The following is an 18,211-nucleotide window of genomic DNA, read 5'->3' as shown; positions in this document are numbered from 1 at the left end:
TCCGCCGGCACACAAAGCCCAGACCCCCCCCGGGCCCCCCCTCGGCCCCCGCCGCCCTCCCACGGAGCGCTTTCGGGGTGCGCTCGCTCTCTGTCCAGCCAGCTCTCTCCAGCCCCTCAATTATTCACACCCATCCACCCGTCTCCGTGCACCCTCCTCTGCTGTCCTTCCGTCCATCCATCCCTCTCTCCATCCCCTCAAAGTCCGTCCGTCTGTCTGTCCCTGCACACCTCGCTCCAGCCCTCCGCCGGTCACCGACTGCGTGATGGGTTCGTTAATGATATTGCAGCCCTGGTGAGAGGCTCTGGGCAGGTCAGCGGCCGTGGCTGGGATGGGGTGACCAGACCTCCTCCGGCTGCAATGGACAAGGGGCAACATCCCATGGGTGCCCGGACCGGTGACAGCCCCCGGACCCCCAGGTCTGTCACACCCATCCGGGTGACACGGAGAAGCCCCCAGTGGGGAGCAGGCAGGCGATGCTGTAATGTCCGTAGCAGTGGCTGCCCGTTCCTCTTGGTAAATCCACCCTTGGCGGTAAAACAAAACCCATATTGACATCCTTTGGTCCCTAAAAATCTCCCTGCTCCCTGCATGCCGCCCTCCTCTGCCCCGGCGCTTCCAGCTTCTCACAGGACGACTGCCTGGCGTCCTGCCCAGCCCAGACCCCACGGTGATGGAAGCTGGAAATGTCACGGGCTGTCCCTCATCCCGGCGAGGCCCCCGCCTTGGTGTGTCAGTGCCAGAAACGCTCTTTGTGGGACTCACTGGAAAAATGAAGTGAGCTTTCTGGTGGCGTTGGTAAGGGAGGGTAGTTGGAAACGGCCCAGACACGCTGTCGCTGGCCCCCGGGGTGGCTCCTGCGGCTGGGACGGAGGAGAGACACCTTCCCTCTCCAACTTTGTCCACTGCACAGTGGATTCAACCTGGTGTCCTGCCAAGGCCAGGCGTTTCCTCGCTGCTCCAGGCTCTGCAGGTGCCTTTGGGGTTCCCCATAGGGATGCTCGGGTCCAGCTTTTCTCTCCACCGCGGCCCTTTGAGCACCCCAGCTCCCGATGGCCCTGCGGGCTCCTCTCTTGGGTCACATCTTCCCCTCCGGGCAGCAAAGCACCCGGGGCTGAGCACAGCTCAGCTGGATTTCCTCTTGAAAAGCAAATTATCGACCTCCCAAGGCGTACGAGGTCGGCTGCTCCTGGCTGGCTCGCACTGCTCTGCCGGGCAACCGGGAAGGGCTTTAAGGAAAGTCCCTCGTTCGCAGCCTTGCCTTCCGATAAGGTTAAACCGAAGCCAAAGCTGCCGTTTGTTCTCCGGCACGGAGACATGGCAATACATGTGCAAGCCACATGGCGATGGGTTTGCCAGCCAGAAAGCCGTGCCGGGGCCAGGTGGGGACGGGGCAGGATGCGCCCGGGGCCGTGGGGCGCAGGATGCCCACCTGCAGATCGGATGGGCAGGGAGGGAAGCGATAAGCCAAGCATCTCGCTCTCTTTTTAACGCACCGATGAATGGAAACGGGGCAGAGCTGCCTGCAGACATACGGTGGGGCTGGGCACAGCGGGGGGAGCAGCGTGGGTATCCCGCAATTAATTTGCCTTTGCCGCTCCGCCGCAGCGAGCGGTGAACCCAGCTGCTTTCCTTGGCCCCTTTGATAAATCTTCCTACCCCACAGGGTTTTGCGCTGTGGCCTTCCACCACAGGATGCGCTTGCCGGGGATGCAGGGCTTGGGGCAAGAGGTCCCCGAGTCTCCCTCCCTGCCGCTGCCCCGCGCGTGGGTGCTGCACGACAGCCTGATGCCACTGCAGGAGTCACCCCAGGAAAACCCAGTACCGGTGATGTAAAGCCGAGTCCGGCAGACAGAGACAGCCGCTCAGCTGGGCTGCATCTGCACGAGGCTGGGCTGGCGGCCAGCAAAGGTAAGTGAAAACTTCTGCTCCCATCCTAACCCTCCGCGGCTCCTTTGGTGAAGGGACTCGCTAGCGCTTTTTATTAAATCCCCCGCACGCTTTTTTTTTCTTTTTTCCTGTCCCAAAAAGGTTGCGGCCCTTTCTTGGCTCCATGAGATGACAAAGAGCGTCTTAAAAGTCTGCTGTCGCCTCTCAGAATTAAAACCAAAGGCTCCAGGGGTTTATTTGCTGGGGGAGCATCCTTTAGGCTGCCGACGGAAGACATCACTCTCTGCCATATTGCAACCCCTAAGGTCAACCAAAATCTACATCCACCCGCAATCGGCTCCGTGTGCCAGAGTACAGCTGGTCACGCTGCTGGGGTGGCTCTTGGCTATGGGGGGGGGGCCCAAAATTGGGTTTCAGTGATGCTGCCGGTCCCGCTCTGCCACGGCGGGACAATGCCGCAGGGGCTGGCACTGTGCTGGCCGCCGGCAGAGCTGGGTTTGCCTTGCTGAGAGCAGGTTAGGGAGCGGTTTGGCAGCAAGCTGCCCGTTGGTAATAAGAAAAAGGGTTTCTGGGTTTCTTCTCGGCTCCCAACCTCCCTTCAGGCTGGGGGGGGACCACGCGTGGGGGGTTTTCCCTGCCGGAGGGGCAGCCTGGGAGTCCCAGCTGCTTGGTTGCCGGCACCCGGGCGGCATCGCTGGCTGGAAGACAGCCAGCCATACGCCGGCGTGCCTCCCTGCCCCCCAAAAAGGGAAGGTTTAATTAGCAAAAGCCCAATTGCAGCTTGGTGAAATATTGCATTGAGTCCCTCTCAAGGAAGGGCACGCAGCATTCTTGGAGCAACTGTCTCTCTCTCCCGTTATCTTTCTTGAGGCTCATCCAGGTCTTCCCCCAACCACTTCCAAAGGCCAGATGTGTCCGAGCAAACCCAGGCAATGCTTTTCCCCCTCTCCCACCACCCGTGAGGAGCCATCAGAGCCCCCAGAAACGGCACAAGTTAAACACTCGGTGCGAGCTCCTGCCTTCAAACTTTTTATTGATTTTACTAAAAAGCATAGGTAATTACTTTCCCGACAAAGACAGTAACACAGTAATGGTAAGTTATAAATAACGATGAATAAATAATACACATTGGGAAAATATCATACCAGCTGTTCACAGCCAGGGCTGAGAGCATAAATAAAGGGCTGCAAGGAAAAGCCTGGGGGGGAGCAAAAAAGCCCCTGCGACCGTGGGCTGGGACCGTTTTTGGAGCAGGGGACAGGTCCTGGTGCACAGCAGAGCCCGGCTGCGCCACGGGAAGGCGGTGGGAACCCTATGCCCAGATTGTGCCGGGAAAAGTCCATTTTAGGGGGGAAAGGGAGGAAATTTGGGGTGGAAATCAGTCTCTGGGGTTATCACTGCTGACTTCAGCGAGGGGCTTCACTTGGCCGGGAGCCATCGGAGCTTTCCGCGGTGGACAGTCTCTGCGGGGTGGAGAGGAATTCGTGGCAATAAGGCACCTTCTAGAAAATTCATTATATTTTTTTCAATGGAAAAAGGAAAGAGAGGAGAAGAAATCATTTTGTTTGAAGTCTCTAGGAGAAATTTGCACCTTGGGCCACTTGGCAGGAGCCAAGCTCACGTCTAGAGAGCAGGAAGCCGAGGGCTCCCGCAGTCCTTGGGCCTCTGGTTCTCCTTGCGATCGATGGGATTTAGGCACTTAAAAGCTTTTAAGGATGGAGGCCAAGGTTGGCCCTCGTGCAGCAGGCGCACGGGCGAGCTCTTCACTCCCACCTCTGCTCGGCGCCTCTGCCAGCTCCAAAACCACCCATTTGTCCTCCGTGACGGAGGGATGGGAAGATCAGCTCCATCTCGAACCGCAATTTAAAAACTGCCGAGCATCTTCCCCGGCTGAAACGTAGTAAACGCTGGGAGGCTCCGGGCTCGTACGCTCACGGCAGAGTTTTACCATTCAGGGGAAAAGTGCTCTCGTGATTTAGACAGCCGGGGAGGGACTGCCGTTAATGCCTTCCCCTTTTCCCTTACTGGAGCCTGTGCCTGCTCATCCTATCTGCGCTGCGCTTCGGATGCAGCCGGTGAAAAACGGGGAGTGCTCTCTAAAATCAGCGTCTGTGCTCTGCAGGGAGTTATTCCCGTGGGGATGGCGCTCAGTTATTCCCATGGGGATGGGGCTCAGCTGAACCATAGCATCCAAAGCAGGCAGTTCAGATGTTGCCCTCCTGGCTCGGGGTGGGAGATCACACCGTTCCAGCGCCGGCTGGGCCAGGATCAAACCGCAGCCGTGGCCCTTTGTACATACCGGGACGGTTGTAGCCCGCTGGTGTCGGTGACGCCGGCGCAGGTGGATCAGGGATGTGCATGGCAGTGGAGCGGACTGAAGGGCTCGGGGACACACGGGGCACGCGGCCGGCATCACATGGATTGGGGCCACGGGGCCACCCCACTGCTGCCCGGGGGCTCCTGAGCAAAGATTTCACTTGGAGTTTGGACCCCAGGCAGCCTCGAGGTGTGGACGTGGCCCAAAATCACTGCTGGGCACCTGCCTGGGGGAAGACTCAAAGCACCCCAAAAGCACAGCTCCAGGGTAGGAGGGATCCAGCATTCCCCAAACTCACAAAAAAAACCTGATTTCCATTACTATCAAAGTGTCCCAATCTGGTTTCGATTACACTCCTTGATTTCCATGCCTGTAATTTCTCCTAATGCCTCCCTCCATCCCCCCTCCCTTTTTCACTTGCTAATCCCCAGCCTGACGGCTCCCAGCCTCCCTCTCTTTCCCTTTTTCTTTCTTTAACTGTCTTTCCAGAGTGATCCATCACCCTGACTGCAGCAGGGGGGATTCATGGTAGCAGCTGAGATGAATCTCTGGTTCCTTATAAGGACCGACCGAAGGAATCTCCGGCAAGCGGAGACCACGATGTCCAGGAAACTCGATTCTTCCTCGGGATGGAGCCACGGCAAAATCATGAGACAGTAAAAATAGACCGTGGTTCCCCTCCCTGAGAAAGAAGCAAGATTTTGTACGATTTAAAATAACACTGGCAGGGCCGGGCAGGGGGGAGAAAATCGCTCCTCGTGGCACATATAATAAAGGACATAAATATGTTCGCGGCAGCAACATTATCAATATTTTTCTGCTTAAGGTATTGATTGATTCCACATGCCAGGGGCAGGGCTGGCTTTCTTCTCACCAGCCTGGCTTTTGGGAACTGATTGATTCAGTTTTGTTGCTGATGGATCAAGAATTCTGCTGTTAGGAGGAAATGAATGTCAAATCCGTCATGGCATCGATAAGGACAGAGCAAGGCAGGCAGTGCGGGCTGAGGCAGGACACGGCGGGGTATTTTTTTCCTTGACTCATAGCTGGGCTTTTTGCTGGTTTTATTTTTATTTTGGGAGTGGACATTTATTTTAATTGCTTCAATGCTTAACCAGTTGAAGAATAGAATAGAATAGAATAGAATAGAATAGAATAGAATAGAATAGAATAGAATAATTTCAGTTGTCAGGGACCTACAACAATCATCTAGCCCAACTGTGGGATGCTTTTCCAACTGGTTTTCAGACTGTGTGTAGCCCAGACAAGATGCAGCGGGGTTTTTTTGCCTCCTTCTTCCCTTCTCCCAGCATCTGGCCCACACCAAACAGGGATGATGTTAGTGGTTGTGCTAGAAATATCACCTGCTAACTCTGCTGTGCCTCAGTTTCCCCATGTGTAAAGCAGCTGATCCCTGCCTCTCTCACCAATATCTGGAAAGATAAGCTGTTTATTTGCCGAGTGCTCAGAGATACTGGGGCTCTATTTATTAATTGGTGAAACTGGAAATGTTGGTTTGCAGATCAGGGTGTGTTCTGTTCTGCCAGTCCCAGGGCAGTTTTCAGGCTCCGTACGGGCGCGTTGGCAGATTGCCATGAGGACGGGGACATCCAGCCATCCCGGCCGAATAATGCAGCCTCGGGAGGTCGCTCAGCTTTGCCGGAGCTGGATGATCGTCTGCAAGGCATCCGCTCTCTCCCCGAGCCAAACTTCAGGAAACCCAGAGGGCATCCAGGCAGAAAAGCTTTGCCCCTGTTCCTGCCTGCTCCTGGCTGTCGGGAAACAGCCGAGGCTCCTATTTGGGGGTGAGTTTCCCCTCTTTGCTCCCCAAAACCTTTGCTACCAGTCACGAACGCATTGGCGGCCGTCCCATCGCGGCCACCTGCACGTTTGCACCGGCCGCTTCCCGCGGCTCGGTCCCATCCCGGCCCTCTTCCGACAGCAAGATCCATCGCTGCGACCGCCCCGCTGCCCATCACTCATCCTGCCTCCCCGGGGCACCGGCCCTAAGGGTTGTAGGTCTTTAAATCACCTTCATTTCCCCCTTCCAGGCATTTCTGGCAGGGAGCAAAGCGGGGGGTGGCTGGTTGGGGGCAGGAAGAAAGGGGCAGGGGCTGGGGAGGGGGGTCCGAGCCCCTTCCTGGAGCGTGACGAGATTTCTACGAGGCTAGTCCGGGGAAGAGCAGCTCCGGCAGCGCCGGGGCGAGGAGGTGAGCCAGCCTGATGGTTGTAATCTGCCGGGGATGTGCAGAACAGCTGCAATGCTCCAGCCCCATTTATTTTCCTTCTCCCCAGGGGTCCCCCGAGTCCCCTGTTCGGTTTTGCTCTCACTGAAGCCGCTGGTGAAATCTTCATTGGCCGCTGAGCGGGGCCGGAGCGAATGAAATGCCCTTCCCGCACCTTCCTCCATCCCATCCCCACGGAGACCTGGGTGCTCCCCAACACCATCCAGCCCAGCCCAACCCAGCACCCCTTCCCTGCTCGGAAAAGGGAAATGATGAATCCCTCCTCCCGGGGCTGAATGAAGCCTTTTCTCCAAGATTTCCCCAAAGCCAGGTGATAAACAGGGTAATAAACGGGGCCAGATTACAGCTTCCTAACTCGGACCTCTCCTCGCAGTGACTGTCCATCCCAACAGCCAAAGCCCTTTGGCGCTGGGTGGTGCCCTGCTCTCATGGATGCGGGGCAAACCTGAGCGGAGGCAGCTCCAATATAATCCCATTTTCTCCTTTTGTACACCCAAATCAGGCAGTCCGCAAGAGTGGAAGGAGAGAGCGGGGTACTGCGGTGTCAGAGGGCTCCTGTCTCCTCTGCTTTTGATTAAAATGCAAAACATTTTGGAGCACTTAGGGGGAAACAAAGAGATCCAGAGAGCTGCCTTAGTTTTCCTGGGATAATGATGTCGTCGATGATGTCAGCTAACAGGGGGGTCTCGAGTGACCCCCGACGGCCCCGCTCCTCAGATCGCCATGTGGTTCTTCCAGCCCTGTCTCCCTGATGGATGGCCCTTTCCCATTGCCTTTAGCGAGGGCAAAAGGTGCTGCCTGTGCCTCCCCCCGGGATTTGGGGTGACTTTGGGCTTTCCCTGCCTGGGCTGGGTCAGAGGAAGCTCTTCCACCCCACAGGGCAAGGGGGGGTCGGTGCGGCTCTGTCTGCCGTGTCTCTGTAGCCCAAACCTTCGCTTTCATCAAGGGATACGGCTTTTTGGGAGCTGTCTGGCCACGGTTCCCTTCGCTGCCTCCTCCGTGCTCCAGTCCACGCTCGCCCCGGCAGACCCCCTCCGTCCATCCATCCATCTATCCATCCATCCAGCACGGCGGGTGCGATGCTCTCCAGCATCCAGGGCTTTCCTCCTGCACCAGCCCTATGCTCCCCCGGCACAGGGGGATTCGGCCCTGGCAGAGCTGCCGAATCGTGCTCCTCGCAGAGATACCGAAAGGGAGAAAAGGGAAGGAGAGGAGGCCAGGATTGCAAATGAAGCCCGAGCTGTCACTCAGAGATACTGTCCCTATGGCAACTGCTTCCAGCGCCCCGGCTGCAGCATCCTCTCCTTTTCATCGCCTCCTCTGCGCATCTGTGCACAAAAGCGGGACAGGAAACCTCCTGGGGAGGGTGGAGGGGGCTGGCGAGGGGCTGAAGATGGGGTGCCATTGCAGGGCTGCGAGGAGAGGTGGGAAACCGGGGGGGTTCTGCCCGGAGAACCATGGGGAAGCCAGCCTGGGGGGCAGCAGACCCATGACCCCCCACTGCAGCCCCACATGCTGCTCTGGGAGATGCTGGATGGCCAGACCCCAAATGCTTCCTTCCACCTCTCCTCTGCCAGCCCCAGGAGGCTGGTTTGGGGACAACCTGGGGTTTAAACCTTTGCATCACCCAGTAGAGACCCCTCCCCTTACTTTTCCTCCAAATTTCCTATTTCTCAAAAATCTCCCATTTTGGAGGATGCTGATGACCCCTGCAATGGTCAGGCAAGCCCAGAGGTGGGAAACCCTGCAGGGTTTGAGCCCAGCTGGATTGAGTTAAGGACCTTTAAGGCAGATGGGAGACAGGAGATGATGTTGGGAGGGCAAAGGCATTGCACCTGATCTAAAAGCAAAACTTTTCTCAGTGTTATTGGGATGTTGTGCCAGAAAACCCCCAAGCTCCTTGCTTTTGAAAGTGTTGAAGGTTGGAGCCTCAGAGCTGTGGTGGGTCGTTCCTGGGACTCGGCTGGATGCATTAACCAGCAGCGATGTGGTTGGGAGAAATGCATTTCCATCCATCTCCCCGCAGGAGAGCAGCTCTGATCAGCGCCTGGCAGTGAAGTGCTCATCAAGGTGAAGCGTGTGGGAGTGTAATGGGGAGAGGGGTTTCTCTGTGCCTTCCAGGCTCATTAATATTCCAGTGGGAAATAAATCTTCGAGGAGAATTGCTGCTCCATGCTGAGGGAGGGAGTGGGCTGGGGGTGAAAGACGTGGGTGAATCCGGAGCTGTTGTCCCTGGGGAAATGCTAAACTGGGGCCAGGTCTGGCTTCTTCCAGGAGCAAAGCGGGTGCTTGAGGCTTCCCGTATTTCATCCATATGGGATCTGGCAGAAATGAGCCTGGAGATGAGGATGGCGTGTTCTGAAGGCTGAGCTGCAGCAGGTGAGAGCAGTGTGCTGGTGCGAGACTGGGCTGACTGGGACGGCGGCTCTTGTCCCCGTTAGGCTGAGCCTGGCGTGGCTCTGGAGCGGGTGCTCGGGGCGGTGGCTGCTCCCCCCGTGTCCCCAGAGCCTCTTCCCAGCAACTGTGATTGAATCAGAAGGGAGCTAATTTCCCAGTCTGCTGAGATGATGAGGTAAACTAATTGCTGCCTTCATTCCCTATGCAAATCAGCCAGCCGCCGGCCCTCCTAACAAAGCCCAGAGCATCTGCAGGAGTGGGCTGAAAGTGGGGCTGGGAGCTGCCCGGCTCCTCCATTTCGGGTGGGAGCCGCCGGGCTTCATGCACTGACTTCTGCTAACCCAGCACCGCTGCCTGCGTAGCATCCATACCTGCCCCATGTGCACAGTGCCTACGGCTCTGTCCCCCCCCAACACCCTGCCCTGCCCGGACCCAGCCCGGCTCCTGCCCCCTCAGCTCAATCAACTCAATTATAGTGTTTGTTTTTTCAAAATGAACTGTTTCCCAGCGGGTTATGGCAGGTTTAGTGGCTGTTTGCTGGCGAGTCGGCTGCACGTATAGAGCAGAGCCAAGGAGGGAAAGGAAGGAAATCGTACGTTGCAAACATCTTGCGCCCTGGAAATCAGGTGAGAGCTTTATAAAGGTCAGATAAATGAAGATCAATTGGATAAGGGTAATCTGATTGGGAGGAGCAGCGCTGTCTCCGTGGGGAAGCGGGCCTTTCAGACCTGCTGGAATTCTCCAAGTAAGTAAACAACACTGAGGACAAGGAGGAAATTGGTAAATGCAATTTTATTCTGGCTTCTAGAAGGGTTTTAATGAGGTCCATAACATGACAGCAATACGGAAACGCAGCTGGCGTTTGCAATGGCAGGCTGGGCAAGCGGGAGAGCAGAAAATCCACCTGGGAGAAGCAATGCCTGTTTTGGGGCGAGCGTCTCCTGGGCTTGCTTGGCGGACATGGCGAGGCCGAGACAACCAGCCCCGGGATGTTTTAAAAGGGGCCACAGCTTGGGATGCACATGGAGGTGGATCCTTCCAAGCCCTCAAGGTCTGCACCCAGGTTTGGTGACCTGGAGAGGTCCCGTGCCGGGCTGGCGGGGGATCTGCCGGCAGCGTGGGATGGGGAAACGTGGATGCAGGAGGCTTTAACGTATTTATAATCCACGGGTGGTTTGCTCCAAGAGCTGCACGGCCGCTTTGGAGGAGCAGGGGCGGGATGCACAGGCTGTGAGGCCGAGGCTTCAGACTCCCTGGGGACACACGAGACATGCTGAAAGCAAACAAACCATTATCCGCCGTTCCAGTCGCCGAAAGCCTTCCCCTGTGTCCGCTCAGCCGCGCACAAACAGCACAACAAACAAGCGCGTGTGTGCGGGGTGGGAGCCGGGGGAGCCGCTGTCCCCGCAACTGCCTTGGTTTGGGGTTTTAGCCGAATTTCTGCTGGAATTGGCTGAGCCGAGCGCGGGAAAGCTGGGAGGTTTGGGGAAACGCTCTCACAGCTGGCAAGGTGGAGAGGAGGAGGAGGGTGCGATGGTCGATGTGCAGGGCAGGGGCTGAGCTTGGGGGCTGGATCTTTCGGCTGAGATGTAGGTCAGAACTGGGGACGAGCATCCTGGCAGGTAGATGCAAGGAATTAATCCAAACCCCTATTTCATCTCTTGTGCTGATCAGAGGGTGGTAAGAGCAGCTCAGGGTGGCTTTTCCTTCACCCCCCTCCCTCCCCATCCCCTGGGACGGGAAGGGGTAGGGGACCCTTTTGCCACCGCTCTGGGGGTGCTGGTGGCTGGCTGAGCCCCCAGCCACCTCCAGCCCCCCGCCCCAGCAGGGCTGGGGGGCCACAAACCCCCTTATTCTGCCCTCTGGGTCCTGCTGGCAGCTCCGGCTGGGGAAGGGATGGATGTGGCAGCCCCGGCTGAAACCTGAGCTGTGGCCACTGGCAGTGACTGATCGGCCGGGGGCTGGCTGCTGCTTTTGAAAATCTCCTTGTTTTAAAAGCATTACGGCTCCCTGGCTAATAAAGCGAGGGATTTGCTGAAGCCGCTTGAGGTCCCATTTTCTCTGGAACCCATTTCCATGGCATGAATCACCGAGTGGAATGAACTCAATTAGTTCAGACAGAGGCAGGAGATAAATCAGGGTCCCATTAGGAAACCCTGAGGTTAATTTATGGCCTCGAGCAGCGCTGGCTGTCTCCCTTCTCTCCCCATATGCAACCTGCTCCAGAGCAAGCTGAGAAGCAGGGTGGGATCGCTGTTATCTTTCCCCGTGGTGGAAGATGCACCGGAGTTATTCAACCAGCTCTCAGACCTCGCCTTGACCAGATGACCCAGATCCGGAGAAGCGGAGCGGCTTTCCTCGCAGAGAGCCTCATTGACCCGTTTGCTCATTCATCCGTCGCAGGTTTCCTGCAAAGGGATGCTGAGGAAAAACGCTGTAGCCTTCCAGGAAATCTGGGCTGGAGCTTTCCTCGCAGCAACCCATGGATGCTGGAGGCTTTGCCCTGTTAAATCCGTGTATAGGTGATGAGCTCCTTGGGCCGCATCCTGCTTCCCCTGCTTGCAGCCTCAGGGCTGCTTGTTGGGTGACCGCATCCCCCTTAGCAGCAGAGGTGCTGCTGGATGCTCTCCCTGAGCACCCACTGACGGAGGCTGAGCTCCAGGAGCAGGGAGGTGAACCTGGATTTGGTGTCTCTGACCAATCTTTCAAGGCTTGAACCTGCAGCAACGTTGCTGGGTGCTCAGTGTGTGTGCTCTGGAAGCTGCATCTCTACCCTGGGCATCAGACCGAGATGCTTCTATGAATAATGTAGCTGTTCTGGTCTCTTTCCAGTCAATGGAGAGGGACAGGAATTTTCCGGGGACAATTATATCTTAGATGGGCTGAATCATCGCCTGGGAAGAAAGAGGCATCTCCTTCCCTTGCTGAGGGATCTTAATGCAGCCAACCTCTCGGAGCAGCACCTTGGCAGCTCAGGAGGAGGATTTGTCTTTGTGCACACACCCAACTTCACTCACAACTCTGAGCCACAATTCTCCATGGCATGTGGGGTGCCGAAAGCCTGCCCTTTGCTGTAGGGCCAATGGGAAAGTCCTTGGAAAAAACCCTGGCCAGCTTGGGGCACTTGAGCCCTGGACCCACAAGTGGTTTCCCTGGAGCAAAGGACTGCCTGGGAGGCTCCTGGGGAAGAGCTGCTCCTTCCGCTCTTGTTTTCACCAGGAAGGTGCTTGGGTGTCTTGCTAGAGCATCCCTGCTGAGGCTGCAGTGGTCCCAGGCGGATCAGCTCTCTGGCTCGGGGCCCCGGAGGTGGTTTTGCTCTGGAGATCCCTGGTTGGTGTCACTGAGTTTGAAAAGAAACCCCAGAGCACTAACGGGCTTCTTCAGATGAGCCCTCCCGGGAGCGGGGCGAGCAGGGTGCCTGCTTGCTTTGTTCGCAATGGGTAGAAAAAAAAATAAATAGATGGTGCATTTGAAACATCAGCATCCCGGGGATCTAATTACGGAGCATCCCGCTCCATTCCTCCTCATTGCAGCCCTGAAGGCTCTTGGAGTGGGTTGTGCCGCTGCGGAGCGAGGGAGGAAACTCTGCTGAGGCTGCCGGGAATGCTGCCGCACAGGAGCCCTTGGCAGAGGGGGCACCGGCCGTGCCGTAACCTGTGCGGTGCAGGGGACGGGCTGCTGTTGGGGTGGTTGGTGCCCGGCAGGCAGAAGCAAACCCCAGCCCCATCCTTTAGTGGGGACGGGCTCCTCCGGGCTCGTGGCATCCCTCATCCAAGCCAGGTCCTTGAGGTTGCACAGGTGGGATAAGGAGGAACTCCATTGGAAAACAGCTTTTCCCATGACAGCCTTTCTCTTTTGAAGAGGTGTATTTAAAAAACACCAAAAAAACATTGCCCTTTGTCCGAACCCACAAATTCAGAGCTTTCAGTCAGTTTTGGCTAGAGGTCTTTGCTGGGGATGGGAATGTGACCCACTGTGTCAGGTCCTTGACTGGATTATTCCGCATAAACAGCTTCCCCAAAACGCAGTGGCTGTTCCCTGCTCTGGTTTTCTGATATCCCCCTCGGTTGGTTTTCTGTCTGCTGCTCTTGTTTAGCCAGCCAGCTCTTGGAAAGCTTTTAACGATGCTTTCTGTGGGTTACCCTGGGTCAAAGGCAGTTGCTGGGCCATGGGTTGCTCTCCTGCGTCTTCTGCTCGTGGGAGTTTCCGTGGAACATCCAGGGTAGGGAAATGGTGCTGAGGCTGGAGGGTGCAGGTGGGGGAGCTGGCTGCAGGGCTGTTAGTCTGTCTGCTCCCGTGCTGCTTCATCTTTGGGGCTCTGCACCACAGGTCGTCCCCGCCTTGGTGCCTGTGCCCGGGCAGCCGCTCTGCAGCTTCCTCTGGCTCTGCTCGCCCCGGTGACTGCTGCAAAGGAGCCACGACCCCTCGTGAGCAGGGACCTGCTCCCGGTTTGGCTGGGGAGGCTGCGCCCAGCCCTGCTAATGCTCTCCTGGAAACTGCATTTCCAGCACCTCCAAAGGATATTAAAATTAAAACAAACCATCCTGCGTGCTTTTTACCCCCACAATTGCGTTTAATTAAAAAAAAAAAAAAAGGATCCGTGCAATACGCCCATCTGTACGGAGCTTTGGTGAAAGCTTCGCTCGCTCTGCACGGAAACCCTTGAGCACAAAGCGCTTTGAGCGGCGGATTGCTCCTGCTCTAACCACGTCTGTTGGGCAGAAAGCAGCTCAGGCACGTTCCCCTCGAGGGAAACCTTCCCTGGGGTGTCTCCTCTCGCCCCTGTCCTTGCCGGGGCTCCTCTGAGGATGCGATCGCCCCTTCCCTCCTGCGAAGCCATGGGGGGACCCACCTTCACACACACACACACCCCCCCAGATTTGCAAGGTCCTGCTTTTCTTTGCAGCCGTCAGGGCCCAGGGAAGGTGGCCAGGGGTTGCAGTAAAACAGGAAACCTTGGGAAAAACTCCCATGAACATGTCCCAAGGCTGAAAGCAGAGGAACCCGAGAGGGCTCGGCCATGCACACACCGGGGAAGGGCCTCTCCGTCGGGGGCGGTTAACCCGTGCGTCCCGGGGAGCCGTGCAGAGCAGGGGTCTGGGCGATCTGCTGTGATTTCCCGAAGATTTTAAAACCTGGAGGGGGATTTGGGGAAAATCAGCAGCTTTGCTCCTGGCTCCTCTGGAAAGAGCATCTCCCCCCCCCCCGACAGCTGCCCGTGGCAGGGATGCCTTCCCTGAGAAGAGCTATAAAAAGGAGGGTGCGGGGTCCCCTCCAGGGCCAGGTAGGGGGTGACAGCTTGGATGAAGCGTGTTCCCCCCGCCCCAACCTTGGCCAGCCCTTGGGGTGGGGGGCTGAGCATCACTGGGCTCCGGGAGCTCCGGTTCATCCTGACCATCCCCATCCCTTCCAGCCGGTGGCAAGGTGGGTTGGAAAGGAGCTACCGCTGCCTGTGTTCATGTCACCAAGCTCTGGGGACCCTGTGACAGCAGCAGGAGGGCAGTGGGGAAGGATGGGGGGGCATGCAGGAGGGAGGAAGGTGACCTCACCCCGATGCCTGGGCGAAGGCAGAGCTGGTGGCAGCGAGGAGCGTCGCATCTGGAGGGGTTACGTGTATCTACCAAGGCATAAACCTCCTTAACGCTCCGTGGCCAAGCTGGACCCACGATGTGGCCAGGGGAGACGTTGCCAACCCCTCACAGTGAGAAACCCCAAATCCCCCCCCCTACAGCCCCACTCCCCCTGCGAGGTGCTGGCAAGTGGCGTTTTGAACAGCTACGCTCTCAATATTTATTAGCCCTCATAAAACCTCCATTCAAAGGCCCTGGGGAGCAAATCTGGTGCAGTGCAGACTTCCGAGACGTCGCCCGGGGAAATAACCCCCCGGCGGGGAGGTTTGGGCAAAGCTGGGGGGGGCTGAGGGGAATTGGGGGCAGTTCCTATCAGGGCAAAAATTCCCTCCAGTCTTTTTTGGCTTTTATTATTTACTTAGCAGCTTTTGTTTAAAGCTTTTTACTGTCTGTATAAAGAGGCTGGGAGCATCGCTCTGCTTTGATGGCTGTCAGCATTCCCAGGCGGATCAGCTCCCGGCGCAGCTGCTCCCGGAGGCGCGAAGGCGGTTTGAGCAGGGAGGGCTCAGCCTCGGTCTCTCCTTGACCAAAACCCCACGCGTGAAGGGTGGAGGTCCCGGACCCAGCAGCATTCATGAAACCCTGCTGCTCCCGAGCCACAGCCCTGCGAGCGATGGGCTGGGAAAGAGCGAGGGGGGGTTGAGACAGGGGGAAGGACCCCCCCGGGGGGCTGTTTGCACCTGGGTCAGGTCCATCATGCTACAGGTCCCGAGTGATGCTGGGACACTAATAACCCCCTAACGCTGCCCAGCACCTGACCACCCCCGGCAGGATCCAACCCCCCAGGACCCATCTTTTTGGGTGTTGAACAGCCCCCCAGCCCTTCTGCAGGCTGAGCCTCCCTCCTGCCAGACCTGGGAAAATGCTTTAAATGAAGGATCAGCTTTGGGAGAGGGGAGAGCAGAGGTCCTTGCGATCCGTCTATTTAACTGGCAGCCACCACACGGCTTAATTGAATTAAATGATTTAAGGATTTCCCCTTCGCTGCAGGGAGGTGGGGAAGAGCTGGTGGCTGGGAGCAGGGGGCTGTATCCGTGTCCCAGCTTCATGCAAGCTCCTCGGAACGGGAGTTTCTGCTCCCCCCCGTGCTGCAGCACCTTCATGAGACGCTCACCCTTCACCCCAGCAAGAAAAAGAGATTTTCTCTTTTGCTTCCTCCCCTGCAAAGCAATGACCGGCGCTGGGAGCTGCTGCCTGGTCCCACGGATTTGGCTTTGCAAGGTGCGGGCTCCGTGCCCCCCCCGAGCAGCCCCCAGCCCCTCTCCTTAGCTCTGCCACTCGCCTCCCCGATTGCTCAGTTAGCAGCACTTTGAAAACGGAGCTCTGTCCCTAATGCAGGGCTGGAGCAGAGCCCGGCAATAAACCCCAGCCGGGACCAGCACCCCCGGCTCCTCCATGACCCGCTCCCGCACCCTCCCCTGGCAGGGGAGCTGCCCCCCAAAATGCCTCTGCCGGAGGTTGCGCAGCTGCGCCCCAAGCTGGGGTCCCCTCCCTGCCCGGAGCACCCACCTGGTCCAGGTGCTGCGGGGACCCCTCCTTGGCAGTGATGGGGCAGTGGGGGGGCCGTGCGTCACCTCTCTGGTGGGGAAGGTCTCCTCCAGGACGCGGCTGGGTCGCAGCCCATGGTGTCTGTCCTGGGGGACTTTTCCCCAGCGCTGGGCTGAGCCCCCCCAGCCTGGGGGACCCGGCTCCCACCCCTCACCCGTGCACGCAGGCAGTGCGTCCCCAGCCAGTCCCTGCTGCCACAACCTCCCCGTGCCGCGGTGGCGAGGCCGGACCCTGGCAGGGATGTGATGTCCAGCCGGTGTCTCCAGAGGAGCAGATGAAGCCAGGCTTTCCCTGGGGCTGAGCCCCCCCCGCTCCCTCCCCGGGACCCGCGCAGCCCCAGAAGGTCTGGCTCCAATAAACTTCAAAGCCTCCTCCATGGGCAGCCATTAGCTGAAGTGTTTTTTCATCTCCGTTTCGTGGTCGGATTCATTATTTCTGCTTGCTGCTGCTGAGGCTTCCCCAGATCGCATGGGGCAGGGGGGGCTGGGGGCACCCCCCGCCTCACCTGGGGCAGCTTCGCAGCTCTGCCCGTTGCAAAGCAAAGGCGGGGACGGGGCAGGACATGGCCTCGCCATGCACGACTGGATTCGGGAACAGCAAGGAGTTATCCCGTGGATGAGAGCATCAGGGGGGAGGTAGGAACTGGAGGTGGGGGGGATGCCTTTCCCGGACCCCCTCAGGTCCATCCGAGCTCAGCAGATTCCCTGCGGGGCGACATCAGACCATGCCTTTGCCCACCCGGCTTTGGGGATGTTTCAGTAGCAGCTTTCGGTCAACGTGAACTTTGCTGCCCGGTCTGGGAGCCCGGCTGTGGGGCTGAGCCCAGGGGCTGCCCCAGCGGACCCCCCTCCACCCCAGCCAGCCCCAAGTACCCGGCCCACAAAGAATTGGCTTTCTCAGCATCTTTTCCCCGATGCTCTGCGAGCTGTCTGAGCATGGCTGAGTTAAGGATACAGCCCCCGAGCTGCCTCTTTCCCAGTATCCGCGAATTAAACATTATGTGTGTCAGCGGGGAATTTAGGGAATCAATTGGCAGACAATTAAAGTGCATTGAAATTTGGGTGTATGGAGAAATAGGCAGCAAAAAGGTTTAATCTCAGAGAGCTCCTGGTTGTTAACGGTGCCAGGGAATGAAAACGCTGGGAGAGAGCCATGGGGGAAGTAATACCTGGGGAGCGATGGAGATGCATTTGGCAGAGAAAGCCCCCGGCCTTTTAGAAGCCGGAGGAGTTAAAGGGAAGGGCTGGAGGCGACGGGGCGCTCGGCTGGGGGCTGCGGCGGCTGCCAAACCCCCCCACGGGCTGCCCGACGGGGCGGCTAAAGCCAGCGGTGGGGTAGGTTGTGCTGGTGGGCAAAGAGCAGGGGCTGGGGAACCCCCCCGATGCCTGCGAACCCCCCCAGTGCCTGCCAGCCCCCCACTTGGGGCTCACTGCCAGCACTGGTGATTCCTGCCCTGACTCACAGCCAAGGGGCCCAGTGGTTTGTCCCCCCCCAGCGCTCTGCCTGCGGGACAAAAGGCAGCCTGGGGCTGCCTGACCTCGCCGGCGTTTCGGGGTGGTTTCTTTTCACGGCAGCTTCCACAAAGCACCGGATTGTTTCCCGCCGGCAGCCGGCAGCTCCGGCAGCGTTCCTGCCTCCTCTGAGATGGGGGGAGCAGGGGGAGGCTTTTTTTTCCAGGGAGCCGCTCCAAAGATGGCTCCTGCACCCGGCATTGCCCATCCAGCTGCTGGCTCACCACCCTGATGCAGCGCGGCACAGCTCTGGGTCCTCAGCGCAAGTTTTGGCTGGGGTGAGGATGCTCTGGCTGGTACCGCTTCTCCAGGCGGCTGCACTCACCGGGTCCACAACCTGGGGGGCTGCAGCGCAGCATGCCCCCACCCCATCCCTCTGCACGGGATGCTGGGGATGAGCTGACCTTGGCAGGGACGGGATGGGGGGGACCGTGCCAGGGACAAGGTCACGGGCGAGGGATGTGCAGGTGCACACACATCACCGCAGCCTGGCTCAGCGGTGAGAGAGGATTCGGCAACCTTCACCGGGAGCCAATCGATCCGGCAGCTCGGAATAGCTGGGCCAGGCTGGAGAGGCATCCGCCAGGGTCACGCAGACAAGAGCAAGCACCTGGGACTAATTGCACTAAATAAATGAGCAATTAAGGACATTACAGGAAGACTAAAACATCC

The sequence above is a fragment of the Gavia stellata genome, chromosome 28 (genome assembly GCF_030936135.1).
Source record: "Gavia stellata isolate bGavSte3 chromosome 28, bGavSte3.hap2, whole genome shotgun sequence".
Lineage (NCBI taxonomy): Eukaryota > Metazoa > Chordata > Aves > Gaviiformes > Gaviidae > Gavia > Gavia stellata.
The sequence above is the reverse complement of the archived record's forward strand: the minus strand, read 5'-3'. Positions refer to the sequence as shown.